At 34.0% G+C, this 25,178-nt stretch overlaps 1 pseudogene; it reads right to left on the bottom strand.

Annotated features, from left to right (window-relative positions):
• Positions 1-1,259: 1,259 nt before the first annotated feature.
• LOC149550211 (delta-selinene-like synthase, chloroplastic) overlaps positions 1,260-25,178 on the bottom strand; it is a 43,441-nt pseudogene continuing 19,522 nt past the window's right edge.

The following is a 25,178-nucleotide window of genomic DNA, read 5'->3' on the forward strand; positions in this document are numbered from 1 at the left end:
ATTTCTCCCTTCTTGCAACTAGCTTGAAATTTTCCAATTCAACCCACCAACTACCATGCAAATAAATATTTATAAGATATATATTTTAATTAACATAGATATAAAATACAATAAATTTTATAATTTGATAAATTTCTAACATATAATTACATGTCATATAGAGGGGAAAATTAGGAATCCAAACTCAAAATTTATATAACTAAGTCTATTATTCACAATTATAATTTATTATCAAAACTAAAGTTGAAACAAATATAAATTATATTTTAGAATTTAATTCATTGCGGAGAGATTTTAGTGTAAAGATATAATTGTAAACTAGAACATGAACTTTATAAGATTTAATGGTTAACTCTATTGAAAGAAATAATTAGTTTTCTCAAACATTTTCTAGACATTAAAAATTATAGTAATAAGTCTACAATATTTTTGTAAATAAAAAATTCTAAATATCTATATTTTCTCTTGAAAATGACTAAGGAATTTAGTTAACCATTACAAAGGTATTTCTATGATTGAATATAACAATAATCTTGGCCAAGAAGTAGGGTATGTAGTATAAAAAAGTGCTCACCCAAGTACTAAATCAAAGTAGCGGTGCACATGTGTTTTATGGCCATAATCAAGACCTTATCATAACAAAATATCCATAATGTAAAAATCTATAAAGGTATCTCTTATAATGATTAAAAAAATAAAATTATAACCTTCTATAGGTGGTGCCTCACAAAATATAAAATGAAACTTGAAAGAAATTTTTTTTATTAAAAATTAAATAAAGTACAATGATTGTTTAGAGATGGGGCAAGGGCCTATTACACAATGGTAGATTGTGAGCCTCTCATCTTGAATGTCTTGGGTTTGAATCTACTTGAACTTAAAATATCACAATAATTATTCTCAATGAATAATAAAACCTAATAAATAATCTAGGCTTTGATCTCTTACCCAAAAATTAGAAAATAATTTTCTTAACTTATCAAATTTGAATTTAATCTACATATAGAGAACTCTTGTCTTATATATAAAAAATATACTAAACATTTTCAAAAAAGAAAAAAACCATATTACCTTATAGTTTTATCTAAATTTGAGTGGTAATGCAATCTTAAATAAGTGTATCAGTTCTTTAAAACAAATACATTATTATAATAAAGTAAAAGTAATAAAAGTAGTAGCACATCTAGGTTTGTAACTTAGTTGAAGTATGATTAAAAGAGATATTTCATTTTTTTCTATAATGAAAACCCTTTCACTTTCTACACTTTTACTAGATCAACAAGAATTTTAAATATCTTCTCCTTGATCTCCTTGTGAGAATTTGTAAACCCATCTCTGAATATATAGAAAAATTGTACTCCTCTGGTACTATTGACACATATCTTCTCCCACTCAAGAAATTGAATATTTGATTTTAAAAATTCTTTAATCAATTCCTTTAATAATTCATTATTGAGTTTGATGATATGATTTACTGCCTCTCTTTCTGAACAATTTGGATGATCACCCATATAACAAGAAATAGTTGAGGCGATCTTTCCGTGGAGCTTCTCCTCCTACAATAACATTTAAATACATTAATATTTATTTTCCTAAAATATCTACCTGTATATTTAATTCATATGAAAAGGGAAAACTATAAAACCTCAAAGTCATTTATATCATCAGTTAATCACATAGCCACTTGTATGAGATGATAAAAATTAGATTTCTCAACGTAAATCTTCTCAATATCATCATAACATAAACTAGGAGATGCCAGTTGGGAAGCAAGTAACAATATCAGTCCAAATCCTACACTTGTTTCAACATACTTTATGTACTCATTGTAGGTTGGAAAATATCCTGTCAGTTTCCATCGTGCTTGCTCAAAGAAGTCTTCCGCATAATTTGCCCACTAAAATACAATACAACGAATATGTTTGATCAATCTTAAAATTTCATTACATGGTACTTCTAACAATTTCTACTTGCAAATATGTTCTAAATGATTTTTAGTCCCTGCCGCATATAGGCGGGGACTAATGTTTTCACCATACTTTTCAATTAGTCACTATCTTGGGAGTCGGGGAAAACCTTAAAACAATCCCATTAAAATCTATTGAAAATTAAAACTATAAAGAAACATGGTGACAGTAGATAGCAAAATTATTTGATTAATCTAACTGCACACTTAAAACCAAATTACATAGCCTCTATAAATAGAGGACTTCCAACTATTTAGAGTGTACATGTGGATCATCTAATGTGACAGCACTAACACTTCACTTAACAACCTTGCCATGTGTTTGGAGACAAATTCAATTGTGCATACATGTGGTGGAGTTAACTACAGTCCTACAAAACTGATGGCTACAAAATAGGGAGCAGCAGTCAACTATTAAACAAAATAGCAGATTTGGTGCAACAAACTAGTGACTTATTCCAACATCCTCCCTTAATTTCTACCACTAAAGACTCTTTCAGTGGGAGAAATTACAATAAGAAATTCAAACATGATAGGTCCCGGCATTAAGCCTTTTGAGGTACCCATTTACAACATAGAAAATTCATTTTTCTTGTTAAGTGGTTTTAGCTTACCACAAACTCTTCGAAAAAAAATGCTTTAGGATCTTTCACCCAAACAAGTGGTTTTGGTTTACCACAAACCCTTCAATACTTTTAGGTTTTTCACCTAAATAAGTGGTTTTGGCTTACCACAAACCGTTCAATAGATTTACTTAAACAAGTGGTTTTGGATTACCACAAACCCTTCAAACTTCACAAAACCATTGATCCAATGATAGGTAAACCAACTCTAAACTTTTCTCTAGCATACTAATATTTAGTCCATATGAAAAATAATCCATCTACCGAGTCACATGGGTACCCAGCCAATGTGCTCGCTAGTTCTCTAGGAATATTTTTCAGATACATGGTTCATCAATATAGTAAAAACTTTTGAAGTGTCGGGTACAACCGATAGTGCACCTCTTGCTACAACCATCACTATTTTGATCTTCATATTGCAAACATTGACTTCAATGATCAGCCTTTCTTTTCATTTGACAACAACGTATCTTATAAATCACATTTAAAACAACAGCTTCTTAAAAAATCACAGCCCAAAATTGCAAACACACCATTTCTAGCAATATTTCTAGCTGAACTTCTAAATGAATCTCCAGCTGAACCTGGCTAAACCTGGGTCTAGTACCATATTGAAAATTAAAACTATAAAGAAACATGGTGATAGCTGATAACAAAATTATTTCATTAATCTGACTGCACACTTAAAACCAACTTACATAGCCTTTATAAATAGAGGACTTCCAACTGTTTAGAGTGTACATGTGGATCATCTAATGTGATAGCACTAACACTTCACTTAACAACCTTGCCATGTGTTTGGAGACAAATTCAATTATGCATACATGTGGTGGAGTTAACTACAGTCCTACAAAACTAATGGCTACAGAATAGGGAGCAGCAGTCAACTGTTAAACAGAATAGCAGATTTGGTGCAACAAACTAGTGACTTATTCCAAAAAAATCATCTCCATAGCTGCATTTCCATTTTTCATTATTATTTCCTTAAATTTCTATCCATTTCTATTGGCTCAGAAATTTTCTTCGATAGTTTTTTTATTTTCTTACCTGAGAAATTAACATTACAGCTGCATGCATTCCACGTGTTATTCCCACAGCCTACAACACCTGCCAACAATAAAGTTGCATGCATTCCATGTGCTATTCCCATAGCCTATAACACCTGCCTCATGCATCACCGGGTCTCCATTTTACAATGGCTTCTCCAAGTTTTCTCATATTACATTTTTCTGATGAAGTTCCTTTATTATTGCAGACTTGATTTACAAAATTGTTCCATGGCATTTGCTCACTTCCTTGAATTGGGTGTTATTGATGGGTTGCTATATTATCATAGAAGTCTTCACTTTACCACTGCAAGTAATTCCATCATCTCTCACCTGCAGATCATCCGATATGACATTCTCAGTACTCTTCTTTAATGCTATTTCATTTTATTTTTTGTTGCCATTTTTTAATAGTTTGCTATCACAACAATTCAGTAAAATGTCACAATGTATGATGTTACTAACAATGTTCACAAATTTTAACTCTATTTGCAAAACAGGAGTGTTAATGTTCATTCTTGAAACCAAAATTATCAATTGCCTCTCTAATTCATAGTTGAAATGGGAGGCTCTTTCCTCCCAACTCCAATTCACTATCTTGCGCAGAAGGCTTAGTCATCATACAACATTAAAAGGATAACCAAAGATCTCTTGTGAATCTAAATTTTTTATATGGAACTCCCTTTGCAAATATCTATTATGCTTATGCCGTGTTAAGTAATTACCAGTCATTCTTTGCAATTTTATATGAGTTCTATTTTTTCAACAATTATCATGTATTTTCCATTTTTTACATCTTCTCTATTAATTGCCTCATCTGTGCACATTTTTTAATGTTTAGTATGTTAACTGCCTGATTTGTGCTTATTCTTGTAATCTTTTTTCTCCTAATTTGAAATCTTGATAGTGGAAGTTAGGCTAAATTACATTCAGGCTTATATTTTTCATGTTCAACTTTATTACCAGGGCCTCATCTTCAAAGGAGAAAAGAGGTAAAGAAGTTCACTGAAGAATTTAATATTTGTTAATACTGAAGATTTTGGCGCACTTATTTAGCTATTTTTAGTTTTATTACAAAGATAGTTGAAATTGAAATTATTTTATTTTTGAATTTGGAATTGTTCTGGTTCTTTATTTTCAAATTATTTTTACAACAATCTTCAATTTTTTCTCAATTTATTTTTTTTGCCTCTCGTAAATATTGCATAAGTATAAGTAATTTGAAACTAATTATGAGAATAGCGAGCATTGTAAAATTCTACTCTAATCCTATTTCCTTTATTGTTATCAGCATTGTTGGCTTCCTTTGCTTTAAATACTTTTATAATGAACATCTTGACTCTTGAGCAAAGTTGCTATTTTTTGTTACAGATATTTACATTGTTGGCTTCCTTTGCTTTAAATACTGTTATAATGAACATCTTGTACCTCTTGTACACAACCAATTTATCGAAAATGACTCTCATGCAAAGTTACTATTTTTTGCCCTTTCATTTGCAATGAACATTAGCATAGAGAATCAGATGTCTATAGCTTAAATTCTTGTACCTTGAACCTGCTTGATTTAAACTTGTTTTTTGTTTAACTCTATGACAAAATTAACTATAACTAAATTAAAATAGACATCTTGTTTGTTCATCATCTTTTTCGTATCTCCTAATCCTTCTATTGGTGTATGCTTTTGGCACTCTTTAAAAACATTAGAACTTACTATCTTGACTCTTCTATTAATGGTCTTATGTCCGACATGTGTTGTTATGAATCTTGACATATGCAAACCAAAAATTGGAAGAATTAAAACATCAGGCCTAAGACACAATTTAAATTTGTAAAATTCATTGCTATGCATCTCATATGTACTTCAATTACTACTATTATTTTAAATTCATTCTATGTGCAACGAGATAACAATATTTTGCCAACATTTGATTCTTGATTGTATACCTCAATTTGTAGATAGCAATGGATCTCACAACCTAATGCCAATGCTGCCAATGCTCGTGGAAAGTGGGAATTTGTGCTTAATGGTTGACTGTAGTTTTTATACTAAACTTTTAAATGGAGATGTCATCTACTTTGTGCTTTTTTTTAATGGATTTAACATAATTGTATATCTAAGATTAATTTGAAACTCAATATTTATGAGCATTAGATGCAATTCCTCCCTCTTTCCTTCCAAGATTCTCTCCTCATTTATCTTTTCTTTCTCTATTTAACTTGTTCTTTGTACTAGACATTGGCTCTTTACGAATTTACATGAGCTAGGTAGAATAGAATCAGTCCAAAAGTTCTATTACAATTCATTGTTTACTTTTTGGTTCACATTATTGTTATGAGCTAAATATGGCATTAGTTATAGAACTTGAATAAGTTTAAGAGCTCATTATTTTGGTTAGCATTAGTATGATATTTTTAAGAAGCTCTCAAGTCCATATCATATGTAGGAGCTAAATGCAGTCTTCTACAAAATAGAAAATCAACATAGTTTTAGTATAGATCTGAATTTCTCTCCATAACCATATGGAAATGAAATTGACATAGAGAAATTGCAAATCAGAGATTTGGGTTTCATTCTCGGTGGTTGTGATACCCTACACCAAAGCTATTGGGGAAAGAGAGCTTAGCGATATATACTTCTGCTCATGCACAAAGTTGTTGAGTAATACTGTAGTTCATCTTTACCATCTAATGCTAATAAGAATTTCTATAAGAATTTATATGAAATACAGTAGCTGATCAATGCTCCTGAATAGTGTAAATTCTTCAAGAGTTCAGTCTATGCATTAAAAGAGAAATATTATAGATTTATAGCAGGTCAGCAATACATTTGTAATTTTCTGAGATCAATGTTTCATTAATTTATGTTAATAAGTTTTCAGTCCTCTTGAAGAAATTAATAAATACTATTATTTTTTAGAATCTCTATATTTTAATATCAATATATGTTTTGTAATATCGGTCAAATTACCATCTCAGAGAACCCATTTTCCCTTAAATTGAGAAAAAATTCAACAGAGCTTGATGTTAGTGTCAAACAAACAACACAAGATATCTATCTCTTCTACATTGACCAGACATAGTTTCCAGCTGAATATTATATGGGATGAGCATACATACTGTAAATGACATTTGATCGCTTCTTAACTAGCTTCTCAAATACTGTGAGTCAAATTTGACCACTTCTTGATGATGAAATGGCTAGACCCATTTCTCCATGCAATTGACTACGCATGCAATCTCTAAATCTCATACTCTAGTCTTTCTACATCATGTGGGAACTAGAGCTCTCTGCTAACCAAAAACTTTTTCTCCATCTTTCCCACCAAGCCTACCACAAGCAGGGACTAATGCTGCACATAGCACTTGTTTTTAGATCAATTTAAAGTTTAGGTAATAATACTAATACTTCTATTGATATTGTATATGGTTCAACATAAAACAATGGACCGTTATTTTACTAATAATAATATATTCTCAGTAATATTTTTAAGAAATGTGTTTAAATACATAAAAAAATAATTCAAAGAAAAGTAATGTGATGCTAATTTTCATTTTCTATAAATTCTAATTATTTCTAAATTTTTATTGACACCATGTGTAAAGGTTACAAATTGGTAGAAATCTAGCATCTAGTATAATTTTTTATTTGACTTCTCTCTTTATATATAATTCAGATAATATGTTTAAAAATACATGAAAGTGGTCTTGGAGAAGCATACATATTGCCTTTGTAACAAAAGTCATCGTGTCATGCCCTTGATATTTAGCAGCATCTATTGTCAATTGATGAATTGTTTTAGAGCTAAATTCAAAGCATCTCTTCAAGTTGTTAGGAATATTTTCTATAATAGAAATGTCCCAACCGTTTGAAATGGCATCTATAATACACTTGAGTTGCTCAAGTGTTGCATAATCATCGAAACTATCATCTAATATTGTGATAACTGTTGTTATTTTTGCAAAAGCTATTCTACTACTAGAAAGCTCCAATTCATTTGGAGAAATAATTGCCCAAAAAAGAAATTCAATGATTCACTCCCTTGTTGCAAATAGCTTGGAAATTTTGAATTTCAACTCACCAACTGCCATGCAAATAAATATTTATAAGAAACATTGCTAAATTAACATAAATTCAAAGTACAATTAATTTTACTATTTGATAGATTGCTAACATATAATTGCATGTCATACAAAGTGAAAAATCACGAAACCAAATTCAGAATTTATATAGTTAAGTTTGTTATTCACTATAATAATATTTTTTTTTACTCTCAAAACATAAATTGAAAAAAATATAAATTATATTTTAGAATTTAAATGATTTTATTTTTCAGATAAAATTGTAAACTAGAACATGAACTCTATAATATTTAATGGTTAATTCTATTGAAAGAAAGAATTAGTTTTCCAAAACATTTTTTAGACATTGAAAATTATAGCAATAAGTCTACAGTATTATTGTAAATAAAACATTCTAGATATCTATTTGTTTACTTGAAAATAAAACAATTTAGATGTCTCTTTATTTACTTGAAAATTTACGTTGCGAGATTTTTCATCTCCAATTTGTAGTGAAATTGTAGTATGCTGAAATCCAATTTTGCAAGCTCTACAATTCTTTTGTCTTTTAACCTAAAAAACAGTCAGTTAGTTTACTTTAAAAATTATATTTCTTTTTAATAAAGAAAACATATTTGACTTGTACCTCTCATTGTCTAGCTTATAGGTTTCTATGAAATTTCGTGCCTCCCATCTACTAAAGGTTCGAGGCCATTCGTATCTAAAAGTATACTTCACCTATACGATAAAAAAATCAGTTTAAGTAGTCAAATTTCAGTGTACACTTTAAAATCAAGAATATACTACACAAATGTATCACCTCTTTAAGAAAACTTCTCTTAGATGTAACTTTCGAATTTTGTAATAATTCTTTAAGATATCTAGTGCTAAATGCTTTAGCCTCCTCCATAACGATTTCTCTAGGAAACGCCACCCTGGAAAGTCTTAATAGGTTGAGAATACTTCTCATCACTTTTTCTTCCTTACTATTATTCTGCTCACAGAGTACAAACTGCCCATTGTCATCCTTGAAATTCTTCAACGTGTCTTCTTTCAATACATAACATAAATAAAACTAGTTAATATAAAAGTACATGTTTAAATGGATATAAAAGTTAGATACATCAAAATACATCTTAAAGTAAAGATAGATATTTGTTTTTACTAACGAAATATGTATTATATATTCAAGATAAAACATAATGAAAGATAAAACACAATGAAATGTTCATCGTCAATAGATTTATTTTTTCTTGATGAATAGTGATCTTTTTTATTAATAATATATAATCAGTTTACAATTCACAAAAAATGGGTCGAGGGAAACAAGATCACCACGTGAAAGAGTTCAAATAGTCAAAGCAAGACTAAAAACATGGCCGTAGTTGAAATCAGAAACTATTCATAAGAAAAAAACATATAAGGCAACCTTAGGGTGCCAAAGAAGTGCTAGCCAAGGGTGGTGGATCATCTTTAGGATTGGGGGGTAGGCTAGGAATAGTCCAACCATCGTCACCAGCAGTAGCAACAATGGCAGCCTCTGCATCTTTAACCTCTGGCCACGAAGGAGAAATCACTAGGTCCAGGCGAGGCCACTTCCCTAAGTGCGCACAATGAGAACTAGGGGGAGGAGCCGAAGACCAACTAGTACCACCACAGGGTGGGGAAGTTGAGAGATGCCGCCATCTACCATAACCACCACTGGGAGAGCGGTGACACAAAGACTAGGAGCATGAGGTGTGTGACTGGCAGTTGAAGGAGTGGCGCAAAGGACGGCGCCCGCGGGGCGTCAAGGTCTCCATTGAGGCATTTGGAAGAACTCTAGCAATAGTACAAGGAGCATTTCCCTAGTGATTGAGCAGCTCCTACAGGTGAGAAAATTCAAGTGCAACTTTATTAGCTTGCACCTAAATCTATATAATTACATTATTACAAATGCATGCCTTAATATACATAGCAATGTTAACATCCAAAAAATTGTGTGTGAAAAGAATAGCATTCCTATCTTTCCACAGAGAAAACGGGATCTCTAACCTGAAGGTATGCCAAATCTAGGTGAACTTCCAAGGAAATCTAGGAGAGTTACCCAATAAAATCATATGCCAAGAGAAAGACTCAGGTCTGAATGGCTTGAAAAAATCATGAATCTAGTGTCAATAATTTTGAGCATGCTTGCAGAAACAAAAAATATGCAAGAAAGACTTTAGTTGTCCACAAAAGGGGCATCTAGGGTCAGAAACTCCAATGTGTTTGAGCCGAGGCCCTAGGAAAAGACCTTGGAAGGCTAGGAACCAAGAAAAATATGCAATCTTGGGTTTAGTTATAGCATTCCATATGGTGTCAAAGTGTTTTCTCCATTGAGAAAGGGAAGATTACAACTGCCATCTATGCTTTAGTGTATCCACCATTGGAAGATGAAGCAAAAGCCATTTGTAGCCAAAACTTATCTTGTAATTAGAAAAAGGAATGGTAAGAAACCACCTCCAATCAAGCCACCAAGGGCGAGTAGATTGAATCCCCACTTTATGAACTAAGTGAACTAGGATGGAAGAAAGTAGAAGGTCAAAACTCTATCAGTTTGAATGGACAAGGCGGTACTGTACTTGCATATCTTCCTAGGTCTTGAAATTCATGGTGACCAGTGAGAAGAGTTCCTTAGGAGTTTTTGATGCCACATTTGAAAAAACATAGAGCACCAGCCCCTTGAGTCTTGGTCAGGGGAGTACCGTAAATGGTAAATAGGGGAGACCACCATATGTTATGCTGATTCAAGGAGAGGCCATTGCAGAATTCATCTCTAGCCCATCGAAGTCAGGGCTTAACAACCTCCTAGACTTTCTAGATGCTATTGATGATGAAGGAGCCCTAAAGGACAATAGGCTTACACATAATGAGAAGTGTTTGGAAACCAATCCCCTTCCAAGCAGGCCTGTTGATAGGGAAGGCATAAGAAATGCAATGCCGAACCAGAATCTTCCAAGCTTCATCTCCTGAGAAAGCCCTAATAATCCATTTTACAAAAAGAGCAAGGCATTGTCTCCAAGCAAAAAGCAAGCCAAGACCACTGGACTCTTTTGGGAGACAATAGAAATCCCATGCCACTCTATGAAAGCCATGGTGATCAAAACCAGAGGCCCAGAGAAAATACTTGAGCAATCTTTCTAGCTTCATGTAAGAAGCTTTAGATGGAGCCCAATAGGAGGAGTAATACACATGAGTGGCCACAAGAATCTTATGAAAATTCTAGAATTTTCCCATGAGGGAGAGTAGCTTTGTGATCTAGTAGTTGAGCTTTTTCCTAATCTTACCCAACACAGCATTCTAAAGTTCCATAGGCGATGTATGGAACACAAAAGGAATGCCAAGAAAGTGAAAGATTTATCCATGAGAAACCCATTTCTACTCAAGTTGGCTAAGCCAAGGTGGAGCTAGCAGAAAGGACTGGAAAAAGTAGAGCATTTTATGCCATTGAATGGTAGGACTAGAAGCTTGAAAAAAGGTGTCTAGGAAACTTAAAGCATTATTGATGTTTTCTTCATCCTCTAAAAGTGTGAGAAAATAATCATCAGGAAAGTGTCCATTGACTAATTGGGAGGATGATTTAGGCAAGAAAATGCCACGAACTATTCTTGAGGACATAGAATGCACAAGCAAATATCCAAAATGTTTCATAGCATTGACATAAAGCACAAGAGCTAGCAAACAAGCTTGTCTAATGGAACGAAAAAAGTATAAAAGCATCTAATTGCAAATTGTTGATGGTAATTCAAGCATTAGCATCCCCAAAGAGCATCTCCATGGACTGGAGGAAGTTGAGGCCAAAACCCAGAGCCTGGAGCATAGCCAAGATGAAGGGCCATTCAATGCGATCATAGGCTTTAGCAAAATCTATCTTTAAAAAGATGGCCTTCTGATTGGACTTGCGAGCCCATTCCATTCCCTCCCAGATAGCAATGATGTTTCCAAGAATATATCTGGACTTGATAAATCCAGTTTCCTCTGGTCACACAATTAAGGGAAACATGTGCCTAATTTTGAGAGAGAGTGCTTTTCCAATGATCTTGTATGACACATTCAGAAGGGTAATGGGTCTCTAATTATATATATCCTCTAGATCACCAGATTTAGGTATGAATTTGATATTTCCTTTGTTTATAATGGCTCCTAAGCTTTTAGAGTGATAGTCTTCAGGATAAACTTTGTGCAGATCAAGACCTATATGCTCCTAGAGGTGTTTGTAGAATTCACAAGGGAACCCATCACACCTAAGGGACTTGTCATCTCCCATGGATTAGCCTACTTCTTTAAGGTCTAGGAGGGAAAGAAGTTGCTCACAGAAAACATGTTGCTCAGCTACTAGATGGTTTGGAGTAACAGAAATACACTTTTTGAGAGCTTCCTCTTGAGAAACTGAATTTCCCTGTGAAGAAAAACATGTTGTCATAGTGATGAACAAATGCTTGTAGGATGGTCGGGAGACTAGATAGAATAGCATTTCCTTATTTGATTTTTTAAACCCCAACATTGGTATGACGAGCATGAAGAACCTGAAAAAACTCCTTCAAGGCTTTCTCGCCAACCTCCAACTAGTGGAGATATGCTTCGATTCGCTCTCCCTACGCAACATAATTATTAGCAATTTGTTTCTCATGGTGAAGCTTGGCAAGCTGAATTTGCAAGTCCACATCAAAGGGATTTAGGGTGAAAGCTTTAGAGGATTTTTTGAGGGCAAGCATGTTGGCTTCATATGACCATTTATGAAACATAGCCAATTGTCACACATAAATGCGTAAGAATCAAGTAGTTCTGGTAATGGCATCATTCCACCATTGAATCCAACCCTTTTGAAAATGTAGATGTGCCTCCAAGTTCCAAATACGTAGGATGTGTGAAATGGTGGAAGCATGCATCAACACAAATGTGTTGATAAAAAAATTGAGACTGGGCCACATTTGGGACATCTATTTGCCAAGAAATGAAAAAATAAATGGGGTGGTGGTTAGCTAACATCACATTTGGCAAGGGAATGATAGGAAAATCTTGATCCTTAGAAAAAGAGAAAAAAGATTGCATAGTGATCATAGCAAAATCAAGGCATTTTAATATACGGTAAGAGCTAGCTCGAAAGTTGGACCAAGTGTGCCAAACCCCACTATCCTAGTGGTGGTTTGTGTTGTGATAAAAAAGGCCCAATTTATTGCACATTTAATAGTAGGCTTGTCTTTCCCCCGTTATCTAGCAAACAGGTAGAATGCTATCTTTGTTAGAGGCCACTTCAACCATATTAAAGTCCCCACACATAATCCAAGTAGTTGGAGGCAAGTTGTCAGCTAGCCAGGCCCACATCTGGGATCTTTCCACAAGATCATTAGAAGCGTAAACATTAATGACTCTAAAAGAATGATTGTTAATGGAAAGAAAAAGCTAAATAATTCTATGCATGGGGTCAGAACCATGTGAAATAATTGCAAAATGAAGGCAAGGTGACAAGAGAGTAACTACAACACCTCGGCCAGCTCCGTGCTAGGAAGAAAACATCACACTATCCTGTCAAACTACGTGGCATGCCAAAGCAAACATGAAACCAAAAATTTTAACTTCTTGCAGATAGAGAAAATATAAATCACCAAGTCTATGATAGACATCTCGAACATAGTACTTTCTATGGAAGTCTATGAGACCTCAAACATTCCATGATAGGAAGTTCATGAGAACTCTTCCATATCATATTTTTCCTCATGAGAGGAGTAGCTATTTTGCAAGAAGGTAGAAACATGGTTGAAGTGAAATGGAAAACCCTTTGGACTTATAGCTTGACATTTCACCTCTGGTATCTCCAGACATCCAGGAGGACTGTGAGAATGATGCATTACTGGTGGTGCTATGGAAGAGGTAGCAAGATGAGTTCACACCCCAGCCAAGGCAGAAACCCTAGCAGCTACCTTAATCCCCTACCAACCAGTAGGGTTTGAAACCTGCGAAACTTTGGAAGTAGTTCCTTTGTCTGCCACTTGCATCCTTGCACTGAATAGAATTGACACTCCTATAGGGATAGGAGGAACAACAATTACTATAGCATAGGACTTCTTTGGGGGCAAGGGATTCGAGGGAGCCTTGCCCTTATGCCCAACAATAACTCATTCTTCTTTTTTCCCTTTAGCCTGTTTGACAGGTGCTTCTTTAGGCATGGGCTTGATCCTAGGCATAGCCAGAGGGCAGTCTTTGATCTTGTGTTCTGCAGACTAGTACCTATAACAAGTGTTGGGGAGGTTCAAGTAAAGAACCTTCTAAGAGAAGGTTTTAGTCCTAATATGAATTTTCATAGAATCCTTGAGATCCTTGGAAAGATCCACCTCTACACAAATGCATCATTGTGGGAGGGCATTGAAGAATTTCTCAAGCTCTTTGGTGACAAATTTGCTAAGGGCTTTGGCAATCGACTCAATGAAAGGCCAGCAAGGTAGGGGTAAACCTAGGAACTTGATCCATACAGGAACCCTAAGCTTTTTATCATTCGAGATTGTGAAGTCTCATGACCTTTTTTGAAAAATGAGAAAGGAAGAGTGCACAGACCATGGTCGGTTGTTAAAGACCACGTCTACCTGCAAGCGGTTAGTGAAGCAAAATAATAATAAAAACCTTTGGTAAGGTTTTGTACAGTGTCAAGGCAGACTCCATGAGGAGTCCAACTCTTGTTAACCCATTCTAGAGCATAGCTTCAGGGAGAGTGGTACCCACAAAATAACCTATCAAGGTGTGTTTTTCTAACCAATCACATGCAACATCAAATTCTTACAAAGGAAGGATAATGTCAGGATTACCTCATGAAAAACCTTTGGTACAAACTTGTGCGGACATTTGTTCTGTGGAGATGCTATGGCAGACCGAAGCAGTAGAGTGAACACTAGAAACAACTAGTTCACCACTGGCTGGAGCCATTATATCCTAGCCTAAAAAACTCTTGTAGTAAATGCGATGTGACAAGTGGAGCTAATAGAGGGAAAGTTCACACGAAAAGCCGTACACAAAAGATTGAAAGATCACATGAAGCAAGAAACCCTAGCAGAGCAAAAAAAAACCTCCTCCTCCACTCTACGATTTTTTCATTTTTTTGTTAATATATATTCAAAATATACTAACCTGGCCCTTCATCCTAGCTATGCTCTAGGCTCTGGGATTTGGTCCCAACTTTATTCAATCCGTCAAGATGCTTTTTGGTGATGCTAATGCTTGCATTACCATTAATAATTTGCATTTTGAGGTCTTTGGGCTCTTTCGCTCCATCAGGCAAGGTTGCCCTTTAGCTCCAACACTTTATGTTCTTGCTGCTGAAGGGTTTGGTGTAATGTCCCCAATCAGGCAATTAGGGTTTTAATTCTGATTGTACATGTATTTTTCCTTTTTCCTCTATATGAACCTCACAATCCTCTTATCTATATAAAATTTGATAATAATTCCATATGATACCCATCTCAATATTTGATATTATATAAATATATATATTTATGTTCATTTCAAATAGTCACGTCCTTCCATTAACATTAATCTTATTAATGATAATATAATTAATTATCTATTTACATTAATAAACTTAGTTAAATTAATTAATATCATTATATATACTATTGTAATTGCTATATTATAATATATTATTTTGATTATATATATATATATATATATATATATATATATATATATATATATATATATATATATATATATATATATATATATATATATATATATATATATATATATATATATATATATATATATATATATATATATATATATATATATACTTTGTATTAATAGTGTTTTCCTATCTTAATTATTATAATATCATAATATTATTATTTATTTATAATTATATTAGATTATCATTTAATTAATTTTATACTACCATATTGTTATTATAATGCGATATTATTACTTATAAAACATTGTTACTTTAATATTATTATTAATATTACTTTAATTCTTATTTATTATTTAAATTATATGTTGGAGTGGGGACATCACAGTCCTCCCCTCTCAAATTTTCTTGACTTCAAGAAAAATCTTTCATATACAAAAAAACATATTTGCATTCAAAAGACAAGAGATATTTATGAAGTATGAATGAAAACACAAAGCATACGCAAAGTAGACACGATGTAGACAGATGAAGACACGGAGCAAACACGATGCAAACACATCATACATTATTTTTCACAATGAAGTAGAACAAAGAGAATAATTTATCAAATATACTTCCCAATATGCTTTTTGATCATAGATCCTGCAACACAAACAATTATTAGCATGTACATGTATATAATAGCTTCAAAGAAAATATTAGCAATGATAAATTAATCCTAAACAAATATCCTACCAAGCCCAAGAGTGGAACTCTGGCCCTCTTGGCCTTGATGACAGCTATTTGACATCCATCAATGTGGTCTACTTGGAAAATTCTCAATTGAATAGAGTTGACATGATGTCAAGTGTTTAATCAATCTAGGCCTAGGAGTGGAACTTTGGCCCTCTTGGCCTTGATGGTAGCCATTGACATCCATCAAGGTGGTCTACTTAGATGGTAATCTTATTCTTCCTGCCTAAGTCCAAGAGTAGAACTTTGGCCCTCTTGGCCTTGATGGTAGCTAGTGACGTCCATCAAGGTGGTCTACTTAGGAGGTAATCTTATTCTTCTTAAATATCCTACCTAAGCCCAAGAGTGGAACTTTGGCCCTCTTGGCCTTGATGGCAGCCTGTGACATCCATCAAGGTGGTCTACTTAGGAGGCACAAATAATATATCTTTCTTATTTGTTTTCTCACATCCTTTAATATATTTCCATGTCGTCCCATTGTTGTCCCTTTCAAAACTCTTGTTTATTTTTCATTAGAAAATTCCCTAATTGTTTGATTATGACCTATTAACATGGTCGATTAATCTCACTCCCTTATAACTATTCAATTATAAGAATGAATAATAGATAATTGAATGTTCAATAATCATCAAAAATACTAATAAAAATATTTGATGAAAATATACAAAGAAAATAAATAAGTTACCTCATTACCCATATATGTCTTCATGGTCTTCTTAAATCTTCTTTGTTCACTTGGCTCCCTCTTTAGTTCTTCTCATATGATAAAGTTCACTCTCTTATCTTAATGAAAGGTTATTTATTTTATTATTATTTTTATTTGTATAATCTTCTTCCTTCCCATCCAATACGTGTGTTGACATTGACTATAAGATTAAAAATATTTGATAAAAATATACGAAGAAAATAAATAAGTTACCTCATTACCCATATGTGTCTTCATGGTCTTCTTAAATCCTCTCCATTCACTTGGCTCCCTCTTTAGTTCTTCTCATATGATAAAATTCACTCTCTTATCTTAATGAAAGATTTTCTATTTTATTATTATTATTATTATTATAATCTTCTCCCTTCCCATCCAATACCTGTGTTGACCTTGACTATAGGATTAAAAATATATATATTTATAAACCCTTCTTTTGTATATTTGTCTTCTTATATGGTTCTCCTTTTCCATCAACATCTTTATCAGGATTTCTTCTATTAAAGTGATTTACTTCTTTAATTGCTAAGGTCATTACATTTGAGTCATTCTATTCATTGACTTTGAATAAGATAGCATCACCACAGTATTGGAGAGATGCATCGTCATCTTAAATGTATAATTACTGGCATCCCCCGATGTACTGTGGAACCTCCACGTGGAACTCGATGGGAGTGTGTGTTCAGTACTTTGGCGCAAAGACTGTGGGTATCCTGCCTGTACCTTTGGCGTAGATCTTCATGCAATACGGTGGGAAACAATGTATACATTTTGTAACTTCATTTTGTTGTCCAATCCTCTTATCAGTTCTCAACTATATATTCAGAATATACAATGCTAACGTATCGAGCAGATTGCCAAGTCCTGCACGCGCAGAAATAAGTTGAATAGTAAATAAGCTTCCAAACAACTTTAGGAAGATCTGAAGCTTATTCCCAATTTGTCTTCTAACATTTGAACGAGATTTTATTTTCTGTTGTGGCTCTTGCTTCAGATGTTTCCTTGTACAGAAGTATATTTATTCTATCATCTCTACTTGATACCCTTTTCTCTCCTTCACTGGTCGCTTAAGCTATCGGATGAGTGTGATATTCAATACCCCATGCATGTACTTCATTGTTGACTAAGTCTCTCATCCACGCTAGCAGGAGTCTGAATTCTTGGTGTCCCTTATATCATTCAATGATGTCTTATCCCATTATGGACATTATTTGGTTACAGAATTTGTTGATTTGTTTGTTCTACATTACTGACGATGATGATATGTTAGATATATATTAGGAGGGCCTTTTTCCCTATTTATGCTTTCTCTGCACCCTTCACTACTTGTCTAATGCCCTTGGGTCTTCCCATTATTCATGTGGATGTTGGATAAGTCAACTCATTTATATTCCTTTATTTATCATTTTTCCAAGCCGGATGTTGGGCATTGTTTTTTATTTTCTGTATGTATATTTTCTCTTTGATTTTTGCAATTCCGAATCTTTCAATCTGTACATTTTCTTCATGCAATGTTTGGACCTATTCTTCATGAATTCTATAGATCTGTAAGTGTTTGATGTATCTTCCTTTTACACACATTCTAATATAAATTGTTCATTCTATTTAATAATTTTTTAATCTACAGGATGGCAGGATGATTTTCTCTGATACCACTTGTAATGTCTCCAATCAGGACATTAGGGTTTTAATTTCAATTGTACATATATTTTCCTTTTTTCTTCTGTATGAACCTCACAGTCCTCTTTCTTATTTCTTATCTGTATAAAATTTGATAATAATTCCATATGATACCCATCTCAATATTTGATATTATATATATATATATATACATTTCAAATAGTCATGTCCTTCCATTAACATTAATCATATTAATGATAATATAATTAATTATATATACTATTGTAATTGCTATATTATAATATATATTATTTTAATAATATATTAACTATATATACATATATATATTATAATACTTTGTATTAATAGTGTTTTCCTATTTTAATTATTATAATATCATAATATTATTATTTATTTATAATTATATTAGATTATCATTTAATTAATTTCATACTACCATATTGTTATTATAATGTGATATTATTACTTATAAAATATTATTACTTTAATATTATTATTAATATTACTTTAATTTTTATTTATTATTTAAATTATATGTTGGAGTGGGAACATCACATTTGGGTACTTGTTTGCTCATTCTATTTCTTTAGAACTGGTTTGTGGTATTGCCTTGCCTGATTCTATGTCCCGGCTTGTCAATGGTCATTTTGCTGATGATTCCTTCCTTACTCTTCTTGAAGAGGAGGAAAGGATCAACAATGCACTATCTTGTCTTGAGACCTTTTGTCAAGCCTCTGGCTCTGCCATTCAATGGCATAAAATGCTCTGCTACCACTAGTCTTTTTCACTAGCTCCACCCTAGCTCAGCTAGTTTGAGTGGAAATGGGTCACTCGTGGTGAAATTTTCCACTTTCTTGGCATCCCTTTTTCCTTTCAGGCTTCACCAATGGTGCTTTGGAATGTTGTCCATGCTAAGATTGCAAAAAATCTTGATTACTGGATTACCAAGCCACTCTCTCTTGCTAGTAAATTTCAGATTTGTTCTAAGATTCTTGCGACCACCCATGTTTATTATTCTTACTGCTAGGCTCCTTCTAAAGCTTCCTATCTTAAACTAGAATGCATGCTTAGAGATTTCCTCTAGGCTTCTGGTTCCAATCATCATGGAATTCATAGAGTCGCTTCGGATTTTTGTTGCCTCCCAAAAGAATCTGGTGGCCTCGATCTACTTTCCACTCAAAAACAAGGCCTTCCTCTTTGTGCCAAGTGGATAATTCGAGCTATTACTGGAGATGAAGCTTGGAAGATTCTGGTTCCCCATTGCATTTCTTCTAGCTTCCTTGTCAACAGACCTACGTGGAAATGGATTGGTTTTCAGACCCTTCTCATCATGCGTGAGCCTGTTGTCATATAGGGCTCATTTGTTATCAAGAGCATCTGGAAAGCTTGGAAGGCTATCAAGCCTTGGCTTCATTGGGTTGGCGATGACTTTCGTAATTGCCTCTCCTTGAATCAACAGAATATTTGGTGGTCTCCCCTATTTTCCATTCAGGGTAATCCTCTTGCCAAGACCCAAGGTGCTAGTGCTCTTCATTTTTTCAAATGTGGCATCAGAACTGTCAAAGATCTCTTTTCCAAAGCGACTATGAGTTTCAGGACTTGTGAAGACATGCAGGTTTAATACCGTCTTGTCTGTGCAGATCGACACACTTTTGACCCATTACTTTCCTCCATCCTTGTACATTTGGTGCACAAGGTAGGAATTTAGTCTGGTCATCCTTAGTGGCATGACTGGAAGTGGTATCCTGATAGTCCATTTTCCAACTACAAGCCCAATAAGGGATACCGATGGCTTTCGCCCCATCTTCTGATGGTGGACATGCTCAACAAGAGATGGCATTTGCAATCTTCACTCTCTCAATGGCGACAATGCTTTGATGCCATCTGGTGCACTATTACTGAGCTCAAGATCACTCACTTTGCTTAGTGCCTTGCCTTCCAAGGTCCTCCCTTGGGCCCTCGGCTTAAGCACCTTGGGGTTCCTAATCCTGGGTGCCCTTCTGCAGTCAACCAGAGTCCTTTCTACTCATTTTTGGGTTTTGTCAATGTGCGCAGAATTATTGGCACTGCATTCATGATTTTTTCAAGCCCTTTAGGCCCGAACCATTTTCATGGCACATGATCTTGCTGGGTGACTCCCCCAGAATTCTTAAACAATACTCTCAGATTTGGCTTACATTCAAGATGGAAATTTTGTTTACTCTGTGGAAAGATAGAAATGTTGTTTTATTCACAGACAACTTTTTGGATGTTAACATTGCAATATACACTAAAGCTTGTATTTGTAACAATGTTATTATGCAAATACAGGTGCAAGCTAACAAAGTTGCCCTAGAAGTTGCTCACCTGCAGGAGCTGCTCAACCATTGGGGGAATGCCCCTTGCACTGTGGCTTGAGTACCTCTAGATGCCTCGGCAGACACCTTGATGCCTTGTGGCCATCGCCAGCGGTGCCACTCCTCAGGCCGCCACTCGCACACTACACACTCGTAAGCTTCCCACGACCGCTCTCCCAGTGGTGGGGCTGGTAGCGAGAGGCACCGCTTAGCCTCCCCACCTCAAGGTGGCTTTGACTAGTCCTTGGCTCCTCCTCTTGGTGCTCGTCGAGATAATGCTGGTAAATGGCCCCACCTGGCACTAGTGATCTCTCCTCCACGGCCTGAGGTCAAAGATGCAGAGGTTGCCACTGATCCACCTGCTACTGCTGCTCCCGATGATGGCTGGTATGTTCCCAGCTCGCCCCCCAATCCCACATTTGATTGGAGTTTCAATGAAAAAGATGATCCTCCCCCTTCGGCTGCCACTGCTTTGGTAGCCTGAGGTTGCTACATATGTTTTTTTTTTTATGAATAGTAGCTTTTTCTGGCTGATGCCATGTGTTTAGATCTGACTTAGGCCGTTTGAACTCTCTCGCGGGGTGATCCTGTATCCCCCAACCCCTTTTTTGTGAATTGTATTCTAAGTATTTTTTTTTAATAGAATAGAACTATTCATCTATATATATATATATATATAAATATATAAATATATATATATATATATATATATATATATCTTCACACAATGTCACAACCCGTACATAAAAATCGATTTGAACTATTGTTTGAATACCTGCAGAGACATCATAACGATGGAGTCGAAGTAATCTAAGTGCTAAAGCTGTAGCATTCAATTTCTTTGTAGCACTTTGGCAACCTAATCCTATCCCCACACTTTCATCCCAACAGCTGCATCCATATTTTGGTACAGTTTGTAACTTCAGATTTAACAATCCAATCTAGATGTTAAGAGGGTTTAGGGTTTTAACAGACCGATAAACATAGTCAAGAGCCGCTTTTATTTCAGCCTGAAAATAACGATCTATTCCGAGGCATTGCAATGCATCAACCATCTCAAGCTGCTCGATTAGATCACCATCACCATCACCACCTCGAGATTGCATTTCTTTTAACAAGATTTTGACTTGTTTCACAAGTGTTCAGCACGTTCACGGTATTCAGGTTCCTAAAAACTGATGCAACTATAAGCATGGGAGAAAAATAGAAGAAGATTATTGTAGAAAGAAATAGGAATAGAGAAGCATAATTTATACCCCGTATGGCGTCTCCATAGATTGAACAAAAGCATCGTCCCACTGATTGAAAGCGTTGAATTGTATGGAAAAAACGGAAGAAATGTGATCCCCCTTCAAAGGGAACTTATATTCAAATGTTTAATGCTTGCTTTAAAGTTTACAACTATACTACTATTTATAGTGTTCTTCTTGTACTCTATCTAATAAATAATTATATCCTTAATTAGATGTTAATCAATCTTAATCAAATTCCAGATTTTGGTTTACAACCTATATTTAAGTAGCTGATCACGAACTGGCTATGTCGCGAGGATGACGACAAAAGTTTTGAAATATTCCGAAAGATGCGTGCACATATGAACGTTTTTGTCTCCAATTCAACGAAATGTGGTTAAATGTTTTTCTCTCAACTCAACGAAACATGTCTTCGAATAGCGAACTTATCTCTTGTGCACTCCTTCATTCGGTCCAACCTTGACTTGGATGCCACAATTTGTGGTCTCAATCTTCTGGGAAAAATATCTGAAGAAAAATCTTCTGGGAAAAATATCTGAAGAAAAACTACAAGCTAAGTATGGAGGCAACACAATCAAACATGGATCGATGTCCTTTTACAAAATTAGTAGTAACTAGCAATCGCATCTTAGTGTGCAATAGGTATGTCGAAGATCTTGAAGATTCATTACAAGAAAAATATATGAAAATAGAGGAAAATGGCATTACTCTTTATTAATAACTCTCTCTCTCTCTCTCCCTCCTCTTTTCATAACTCTATCTACCTTTCTAAAACTATTTAGCTCTCTCTACCTCTCTAACTCTACCTACGTCTCTCTATTTTTCTCTGTCTAATTTCTATCACTTTTTTATTTTACTCCATCTCTTTCTCTATCTATAGATGGCAACCCCCCCTCTCTAAATTTTATTATATCCATAACTTTCTCTATATACATCTCCTATATATCTATGTACAAATTTCTTATGATTCATTTGAGAGATATTAATGATCTAATGGAACACTAATATTGTACTTCATTGCTACCAAATAGACTTATAGAACATGGGAGGCAGTTGAGCAATGTCGTAAAGCAAGTGTTACATTGCAGATTAGAAGGAGACAAATGACACACACATTGAAACACATTAGGCATTTTGGCACAATAAATTTATCTCAAATATAAATGTAGTGTCAATACATTGTTATAACTACAAAAGGTGTGAAGGAAGGAAAATGATGTTTATGTGTGTATGTTAAGATACCATTTTAATCTAGTGGTTCTTGTGGATTATAAGTTGTACCTTCTTGTTTTAATTTAACTAATATGTGCAAGTCCAAAATATAATAATAATAATGATAATAGCAACAGTAATAAAACCATGAAATATAAATAAGTGGTGTATTATAAGTACTAAAGTAAGAAAATATAACATCTTTAATATTCTCACTCTAGTAATCAATAAAATTCATTGACAAAGTCTTGAATGACAAATGGTAGGCATTGAGAAAAGTGATAGCTACACATAAATTGTTTATCTATTATAAGGAGTCAAACATGATTGAAACAAAGGTAAGGAGTCAAACATGATTGAAACAAAACCTTTGAGTTGGGAGATAATCATGTGCTTAATTATTGATGGAATCATGTTGTGTGTGTGTGTGTGTGTGTGTGTGAGAGAGAGAGAGAGAGAGAGAGTAATTTTCTTGGAATCTAAGACTGGCCACTATTTTTGACATTTCATTTCTATAAAATATATTCAATAGTTGAAGTTCCTAATATTATTTAGAATTTTTAGTCCAATATAAAATAATCCTTTTTTTTATAGATGCATCTTATTAATAATCTTTACTTACATTATAAAAATTATTATTTGGCAAGATGAGATTTTTATCTAAACCCATACTCCAGAGACTAAATAACATTTAACTCAATTCATTATATCCAATATTTTAATTATGTTAATGGATACACACATTTTAATATATAAATATGGATTTTAAGATTTCAAATTTAAATTTGTATATTTAAAAAGGTGATCTTATTAATTGATAGAATAATTGTAAAATATAGTGCAAAAAATGAGGAGAGGATAAAATTCTTAGTCATAAAACATGCACTTGTTTATACTTGTACACATTTATTAACATATTTCAGAATGTTGTACACAAATTAATATTGGTAATTGCTTAGCACCAATGCATAGTGCAGTCAGGCTGATATATTAACACTGAAATTTTAAGGGTCCATTTGGTTCTTGGAAGATGATAGGAAGTGGTTTTTTCAAAACTTAGATTTGAAAATTTGTGTGTTTGTTTCAAAATTTGCAAAATAGGATTAGCATTCAGAACTTCCAATTTTGCCTCAAAACCAGGTTTTCCAACTTCCTAAAAGAAGTAGGAATTGAAAATCAAAACTTGGTTTTGGTATTTAAGGAGTGTAAAAACAATAGATTGAACTACTTTTTGAAATTTGCCTTCAACTCTAAACTTATGCATAAAAATGTGTCTTCACACACATCTTCTGAGTGAAACAAATGATTTCAGTAAAATCCCAAAAATCGGAATGAAGATATACAAAACCTTGACTTGCCTAAACCAAGATTTGTAGAAATCCAGATTTTTTAAATTCCATGAACCAAACAGACCCTAAAAGAAGCCAATACCAAGCTTCCATTAGTTACTCTTAAATATTCAAATTCACCTAACCACGAAATCTGTAAATAGAGACCAGCGTGAGTTGGCAAAAGTGAGGATGTCTTCAACAGTCAGCATATTTCCATAGTCAAAGATATAGAAAAATGTTGTACATAGGGTGGTTTATTGCATCAACAGCTAGTTTCAAGCATCCATGACTCGTTACAAGAATATTCTCATGCTTTATATACCGATGAATAACTCCCATCTCGTGACAGTATTTAATTACTGCAACAAATTGTTTGATTAAATTTTCTTCTTGATGCTCTGAGTAGCATGCATTCTTAGACATTGAGTCAAGTAACCGCTCTCCAAAGAAAAACTCCATGACAAGGTGCAGGGGAGGGTTGTGTTTGAATGGGACGATAAGCATTAGGGCCGTAAAGAGAAGTTTACCTGTTGCTGCAGGTGAGGGTCATGTTTGAATGGGACGATCAACGTGTGATTGGCTCAGCTGCCTGCAACTGCAACATTCGAGATTGTGTAGAGACGGGTAGCCAATAGGT

This window comes from Cupressus sempervirens, chromosome 7 (assembly GCF_028749045.1).
Source record: "Cupressus sempervirens isolate cs-2001-9-10 chromosome 7, ASM2874904v1, whole genome shotgun sequence".
NCBI classification, from domain to species: Eukaryota; Viridiplantae; Streptophyta; class Pinopsida; order Cupressales; family Cupressaceae; genus Cupressus; species Cupressus sempervirens.